General features: G+C 42.8%; 1 non-coding gene across 1 annotated transcript; it reads left to right on the top strand.

Moving 5' to 3' along the window:
- Positions 1–7,918: 7,918 nt before the first annotated feature.
- TRNAR-CCG lies at positions 7,919–7,991 on the top strand. Its single transcript has one exon. It is a non-coding gene; the product is annotated as a tRNA-Arg (tRNA).
- Positions 7,992–8,371: the final 380 nt, after the last annotated feature.

The raw sequence follows: 8,371 nt of genomic DNA, 5'->3' as shown, positions 1-8,371 counted from the left end.
TCTTCATTTAGTGTCATTGGTCTAATGCTGTGTGTCAATATCTATATTGCAATTTGCTTACATTTGTGTGTCAATAGCTATAAATCTATTTCCATGTTTATATCAAGTAGAGATAGTAGTTTGTGTGTGTTTGTGTGTATTTTGAAGCCTGCATTTTACATCAACGTTATATCACAACCGTTTTCTAATTATTGATGGCATACTTTCAGAATTTATTCTGTAACTCATCAACTTACTGAACTTTTATTTCTAATTGTTTTTTCATTGATCCTCTGAGTTTCCTAGAAGATGGTCATATAATCAGCCAATGCTTTTGTCTTGTCTTTTCCAATAATTGTACTTAGAATTATCTTCTAGTCTAACTTTATTAGCTGAGTTTAAAGAAAGTTTAATAATATTGGCAAGAAGAGAATCTTCTTTTATTTTTCTATCCCACTTCTGGTTTTAGTGGGACGACTTTTAGGGTTTCTAAAGTGTGATCTTGTCTGTTGATTTGAGACATTCTTCATGCTTCAGAGGTTCACATTTATTGAGTTTATTGTTACTGTTCATTCAGAAGTTAATTCTGAATTTTATCTAGTGTCTCTTCAGATTAAGATAATTGGGATTATGTTTTTCTGGTTTACGTTTGTATTATAAATTTACTTTGAGCTCCAGTGATAATGCTCTTAGGAAAACAATATTTTTTAAAATAATATATAACATTTATTTATAAAGTACTTCTTGACTACCTTATACATTCAGATCCTGTGATGAATGTTTGGAATACAATAGAGAACAAAGAAATGGTTCTTTCCCTAATGAATTTAATAATCTAGTAGGGGAAGACAGAAAAGAAAGGGTGTTTTTTGAAGTTTGCTGTTTTCTTGGATGTTATTTCAGGTGGCCAACATTCTTTTTAGAATAGAGCTCTAGTTTTAAAATGGAAGACGGCAGGATGATAAGATGTAACACAGAGGATCGTGCTTTAAAGAAAGTAGTTTCCAGAAAGAACTTGCTTTGTGATGGAAAAGACCAATCTTAACATAAATCAAAATATTTTCAGAGATATATTAATGACTCCAGGAAAGGCACAACAACCCAAAGTTCAACTTCACTGATGATCAAGGCTCGTTGATTACGACCAAGTTAGTGTTCTTGTTTATATGTTTTGGCTAACTCGGCTTATGATCCTCTTAAAAGTAGCCATGTCTCCAGAAAAAGAGGTTTTAGTATTTTTAAGGCAAACGATTTTCTATTCAGGGATGACTCTCATTCCTAGACCCTAATATAATAGATATTGCTAGTTGTCTGGATATTACCTATATTCCCTTCCTTTGTACTAATAAAATTCTGATTTTCTTTGGAGAAGAAATATGCCCAGCTAAAATACTTACATCCAAGACCTCCTTGAAGAGAGGGATGGCCAATCCCCCCAGTTTTATCTAGTGAGATATAGACAGTAGGCTTTGCTGAGAGGCTTTGCAAAAAAATTTTTAAACCTGATTGGCAGATTCTTTATAAGCCCTTGCCCCTACTGTCTTCTTAGAATACAAACATGATCTCTGGAGATTCAGCAGCCTTGTGGGCAAAACATGCACTCTAAGAATGAAGGAGCAAGGTGTAGAAGCCTTGCTTGTTGCTGATACACACATGCAACTGAAGCAGCTCAGGATTGTTTACCACTGAATTTCTGGTTACCTGAAAAAAAAAATAGACCTATGTGTTATTTGAGTTTTTTGTTACTTGCAGCCAAACACTTTTCTAACCACAGGGTTCAAGTCAGACTTTGTTAACAAAACTGGTCATATAGAAGCGTATATTTTCAAAGAATATGTCTATGAAAACTCTCTGTAAGATTTGGGAGAGTATGGGAAGATCTTGGGAGAGTGTCTGGAATAGAAGGAACTCTAGGGATCCGCACTGTCATTCTAAAACAAAACTTCGCCTCTAGCATTTAGCACTTAGCTGCTTTTCAGCTACTGGCCCCAGATGAAGTGGCAGTGTTAACATAATGCCTTGTATTTAGTGCCTCATGAAGAGACTTCTATCGCAGAGCACACAAGCAATTCACCTGGAGGTCCTAATAACCTCAACTTCAAAGGCGCATCCCATTTAGGAGGAATTTTTTGTTTGCAGTTTAAATGGTATAAATACTCAGTGAACTGCAGACACCTCCTGCTGCTTCTGGTTTTCATCTCGAAAAAGCAAGAGACTGTGGCACTTACTGTAGAATTAAAAGCGCGTTTGTGCAAGGAGAATCTCACTCTTAAAAGTTGCCTGTTATTAACCGTAGTTTTATTCTTGATCCCTGGGCTTCCCTGGTGGCTTAGTGGCAAAGAATCCGTCTGCAATACTGGAGATGAGGGTTCGGTTCCTGGGTTGGAAAGGTTCCCTGGAGAAGGAAATGGCAACCCACTCCAGTGTTCTTGCCTGGGAAATCCTCTGGACAGAGAAGCCTGGTGGGCTACAGTCCATGGGGTTGCACAGAGCCAGATGTGACTTAGTGACTGAACAGCAACATGGAACGCAGATGACTTTAAAGGGTTGCCCTCAGTGGGTGGATGGCAGCACCCTAGGTCTTGTCCTTGTGAATAGGGTCAAGATGAAACCATCATAAGAAGCAAAATTCAACAGCCTATATTAAAGAAAACAAAAAATTGTGAATGATAGCTGAGTCAGCTTCATAGAATTTTTAACACTTGCTATTGGTGGCCAGGGTTATGGAAACCAGGTCTCTTAATTCTACTAGCCCATGTTGAGGACAGATCTAAGTCTGCATAATCCTGGCTATATTGCTGCTCTGTGTGAATCAATAACACGCTTGTGGGATAGGGTTTGCACTGGCAAGACATTTCTTAGCTGAACATCTGTTTCAGCCAAATAAGGAAGTTTCTTATCAACAAAATGTAACCATGACCGTGAGAATCTCTTTATCAATTCTCTATCTTTCTACAGGCACAGACAGGAAAATTTTTTAAGAGAAAGATGAGAGAGATCCAGATGTTCTCTCCCTAGAATAGTGGCTTATAAAAATGTGTTTAGATTACTAGCAAATCACAGTGCAACCAAAGGTCTCTCAACTCATCACAAGAGGCAGACCTTCAAGATGATACTGGAAATTTCTCAAGGCTGTTGGAAAGAGCCATGCTCTGAAAATGCATGTTTGCAAAATGAGAGAGGGAACCCCTTTTATTGGGCAGCTGCTCAAGTGTAGACGTTCTGGAAAATGCTTTCAGATATTCATCCACACAGCAGCGCTGTGAGGAAGGTACCAGGGTCTCTCTTCTCTGGATGGAGGAATGGAGGGTCAAGGTTACAGCTAGTACACAGCTGCGCCCGTGTCTGTGAGCAGGTGGGCAGATTGCAGGAGCTGCACCCTTCCACTGAGCTGTGCTGGCTTAGTCTCATCGTAGCGTCACAGCTTGGTTGGGGGTGTGTGATGTGAACACATGCAAGGTTAGAAAGCACTACAAGACCAAGGACATGAGATTGCAGCATGTGGTTAATCGGCAAGTGAGAGTTAGGATCTGTGAATTTGTCACGAACCAGAGCAACCTGGGAAGACCTGGCCTCTCTGCAGGACTTAGGTAGGTCCACATGAATTGTAGAGAGGCTGAAAGATGTGGATCTTGTAGGCGATAAGCCCAAGGTATGCTCATCACATAGCTAGTAGACTCATTTGACGATGGAAAGTTTAGACGGAAGCTTGAGGGTAGATTTCAGTGGGCTGTGAAATCCAGGCTTGTGTACATTTTCATGCAGGGTAGTTTCTCTCTGCCCTTCCCTCATTTCCTCCTCCCCAAATCCTCTCCCACCACCTTGGGGGGTCTCAACACTCACTGTCAGGGGTTATGAAGTTCTACATGAAACTTTTCTAAATTTTAATGATAATTAAAAATTATCATAAGCATACGTAGAAAATCAACCCTCTCACTGTGTATCTCTTGTGGTGGTCTTCCCAAGTGGTGGGTAAACAATGCCACCTCAGTTGAATGCCTAAGGATCTCCCGGTTGTTGGCATAGAAGAAACTCTGGCCATTTGAATCTGCACACAGCATCCGGTAGGATGGACATGCCAGACTTCTACAGAGTGAGTGTCCTACCCGTGCGAGCAGATTTTGTTATGGAACTTATCAACTTGAAACCCTTCGATATTGGACAGTCCAGCTGTTAACACCCAGGAAAGAAAGAATCTGCTTCTGAGACAGATGCTGTTGGTGCCTTGCCCGTACCTGGTTGGCAGTCACTGTTCTGGCCTGTGCCCAGGGGTCCAGCTACAAACACCTCTGAGTCTTTGCCTAACGGCTTTCTCTTGGCAGGTCAGATGTGGGTGGAGATAATTTTGGGAGCAGCCATCCGCCAATGACAAAAGGGAACTGGGGGATAAATATCCTAGGTGCCTCGCTGCTTGGTGGGCAGTTCTGAGGTTTCCGTGGCAATGAGCTCCACGCCTGTCTGTCATGGCATGGTATGCTGACCTTTCCTTCTCTGTATCCTGTACCCACATTGCTTACAAGTGGGTAACTAAGATCAGCTTTGAAAGAAACCCCTGTATCCAAATCTTTGTCTCAGATTTGCTTCTAGGAAGCCAAGCCTGATCCTGATTCCAAAGCATGTGGAATAAGTAGTCATTTGATGAAGATTCCTGGAACAGCACAGTGCTAACCTTATCTTCGGGCTTCCCTGGTGGCTCAGCCGTTAAGAATCCACCTGCAATGCAGGGCTCAATCTCTGGGTCAGGAAGATCCCCTGGAGAAGGGAATGGTAACCCACTGTAGTATTCCTGCCTGGGAAATCCCATGGACAGAGGAGCCTCGCAGGATATATAGTCAATGGGGTCGGAAAAGAGCTGGACACGACTTAGTGGCTAAACGATAGCAGCCAACCTTCTCTTTCAGGGAACAGAGCCGTTCTGCAGAGTCATCAGCATGGGCCTTAGTGTAGCGGGCATGCGAGGGTTAGTCCTGGGCAGATTTTGGTTTTGATCCTGAATTAGAAGTAAAAAATTTCGGTGATTAATCCAATTTTAGATACTGCTCTTGTGAGAATGACTATTCGTTACATTAAGCGTTATTCCTTACATTAGCATTATTGAAGCTGTAATATAGAAACAGATTAAGTATACAAACAAACCTGAGATTACATCCTTCTGCTATTAAACCAAATATCAGTGATTTTTGTTCCAGCAAAATACCATCATCTGTCACATTAAATTAATGTTGGAAATTTAAATTTTATTGGTTTTGTAGTTGTGTTTGAATATAATTTGAAAATTTGTTCTGAATTTACAGTTATATCAAAGCTATCACTATAAGGAGTTTATAACTAGTCTTATGTTTATACATATTGAAATTAAATTATAATGAATTTAAAAAATTACATCCAAGGTCCATGAGAATATCTATATTTTCCTTTATAAAGGAGATGACTTGAGTCTAAGGAAAAACTCTTGAGGTGATTGGGAGCCCTCGGAAGATTTTGATCAATAAGGTGATCTCGTGAAAATGATGTTTCAAGACAAATTAACGGAAGATGAATTTAAGTAGACATCAGCAATGCCTAGATTATAATAGAGGCACAATACTATTTTCTGAATAAATGAATTAAAGTAGAAATCCATTGCAGGAACCTAGACAGTAAAAACACATATGTACAGTCTTGTGGTTTAGCTGTCGTGTCTGACACTTTGCGACCTAGTGGCCTGTACACTGCCGGGCTCCTCTGTCCATGGGATTTCCCAAGCGAGAGCACTGGAGCAGGGTTCCACTTCCGGCTCCAGACGATCTTCCCAACCCAGGGAACTGAACTCCTGTCTCCTGCGCTGGCAGGCAGATTCCTTACCACTAAGCCACCAGGGGAACCCATATAAGACCTGTTGTTTGTTCAGTCGCTAAGTCATGTCCGACTCTTTGTGACCCGGTGGACTGCAGCACGCCAGGCTTTCCTGTCCTTCACTAACTCCCAGAGTTTGCCCAAATTCATGTCCATTGAGTTGGTGATGCCATCTAACCATCTCATCCTCTGCCACCCTCTTCTTTTGCTTTCAGTATAGAACCTAGGCTGCTGCAGTGAGAACGTGGAGAGTTAAAAGAACTTCATGTCTTTAAAAAATTTTTTTATTGGCATATAGTTGATTTACAGTGTTACGTTAGTTTCAGGTGTACCGCCAAGTGAATCAGTTGTACATGCTCATGACTCTGTCTACAGAATGTGCATTAGCTCCAGGTCTGCTAGAGCAGAGCCCCAAGGCAAGAGTCCACGGGCAAGTGACTTACTAGGGTCTGCTCCCAGGCGACACCAGTGAGGGAGAGATTTCAGACAAAGTCCCCCGAGCGAAACCCCCCAGAGTGAAACTGAAGCCTGACCCCACAGGGGAGCCATGGAGCATAGCTCAGACCTCCACGTCAATCACAGTTTGAGTCAAGGGAGCCAGGCTTTCACACCCCTACACCAGCCAGTCATCGCCAAGGGGCTGCTACCTTCCAGCGCATCCAGCTTTCTGCGATCAGACGGCAGTCTTCCAAGAGGGTAGAGGCTGCAGCACCCCGGGCTGGGGAACGACGCACAGAGAGGGTCAGAGGGCATCTGTGTGCAGTGCCCACAGCCCATCACCATGAGGGCGGCATCACGGTGAGCCTGCTGACCTGTGCGGTGACAGTGGACATCATGGGAAAGGGGGAAGGGGGTTTCCCTGGTGGTCCAGTGGTTCAGAAGCTGCTCTGCAATGCAGGGGACTCGGACCCAATCCGGGGTCGGGGAACTAAGGTCCCACATGCCACGGGGCAGCGAAGCCCGTGCACCGCAACTCCTGAGCCTGTGTGACACACCCAGAGAGCCCACAGGCCATAACCAGCGAGTCTGTGCGCCACAGTGAAGTCCCACGGGACCCAGCGAATGTGCTGCACCTAGGACCCAGTGTGGCCAGACAAGGAAGCAAGTAGACAAATATTTTAAAAAATAATAGGAAGAGGAAAGGAATTTGGGAGGGGTCCTGGGGAAAAGACGAGTCATGATCGCTGGGTTTTTGGGAAGAATGAAACACTCAGAATCCCAACCCCCTCACCCCCAGCTTTATTCCATGCCATCATCACTTCTCAGCCGGGTCGCAGCCTCGCCAAATTATGTTCCTTTGCCCATATAGACCACGTGTGCGTTTGCACCGCTGTGCCACTCTGTTGCTTCAGAGTGATGCCCTTTCACCCTTTGCCATCTTCAACACCCAGTTCACCTGTTGCCTGTTCTGTGAAGCCCGTGCCAGTGTTAGTCAATGCCTCCTTTGTCTTCCCACCGTCCTTGGAGCTCACTGCTAGCAGAGCTCTTACTGGTCCACACTGCCTATTCACGTCTGTCTCTTTGGAAAACTGGAAACTGCATCCTATTCTTCCTGGGTCTGCTCTGCCTGTCAGTGATCAGGTCTCTGCTTTCAACCATGTTCTTCAAACCTCGTGAACTGTAACCCATAGTAAGAAACACGTTTTGCATCATGACCTAGTCTGTATGTCCATAACATACACTCACAGAGCTGAAACAACAGTTTCATGGAACAGGGTTTACCACGAAGGAATGCCACACACTCTGATATTTTGTATTCTCTTCTATTCATTATTCATATGTTCTGGCCAAAGCCTACCAAACCAATTAACTTACTAATGACTCACGACTCTCAGTTTGCAAAACTCTGCTTAGCATAAGCTCAAGAACTGTTTGTTGATATGAATTGCAAAACATTGGCTTATTTTGAAGCAAACTTCAGATATCATGTAACTTGATCCATAAATACTTTGGTATGCATTTCTAAGGCATAAAACTCGTTAGCTCCTCATACCTAAAAATACAATATTCATACCTAAAATGTATGGTAATTTCTTGGTATCAAGTATCCAGACAGAGTTTAATTCTCCCAATTGTCTTATAGTTTTTAAGAGATTCTGGGACATCCCTGGTGGTCCAGTGGCTAAGACTCTGCACTCCGAACGCAGGGGGCCCAGGTTCAATCCATGGCCAGGAAACTAGTTTCCACATGCCACAACTAAAGATTCCACATGCCGCGTAAGACCCAGAGCAGCCAAATACACGCATGTTAAAAAACAAAACTGTGTCTGATTCCGACTTCTCTTACATTTCCTTTAATCTATTAGTCATTCCTCTCTCTTTCACCCTCATCACAACACTTCAGGTCTTTTATGATATGGGTTTGCTGTATTATTTGTGTATATTTAAGTCTACTAGACAAGATAAGAAGGCAAATGGGATGGATGAAACTCATAAGAAATTGTAAGCATTGATGGTAAGTAAGCTAGTGGCTTATGAAATGTAGGTGATACTCTCAGGCTGTGTTAAGAATATAAGAAAGAGCTTGTGGGACAAAGGTGGAATTCATGAGATATGC

The sequence above is a fragment of the Oryx dammah genome, unplaced genomic scaffold (assembly GCF_014754425.2).
Source record: "Oryx dammah isolate SB20612 unplaced genomic scaffold, SCBI_Odam_1.1 HiC_scaffold_10, whole genome shotgun sequence".
Classification (NCBI taxonomy): Eukaryota; Metazoa; Chordata; class Mammalia; order Artiodactyla; family Bovidae; genus Oryx; species Oryx dammah.
This window is presented reverse-complemented; position numbering and strand designations above follow the sequence as displayed.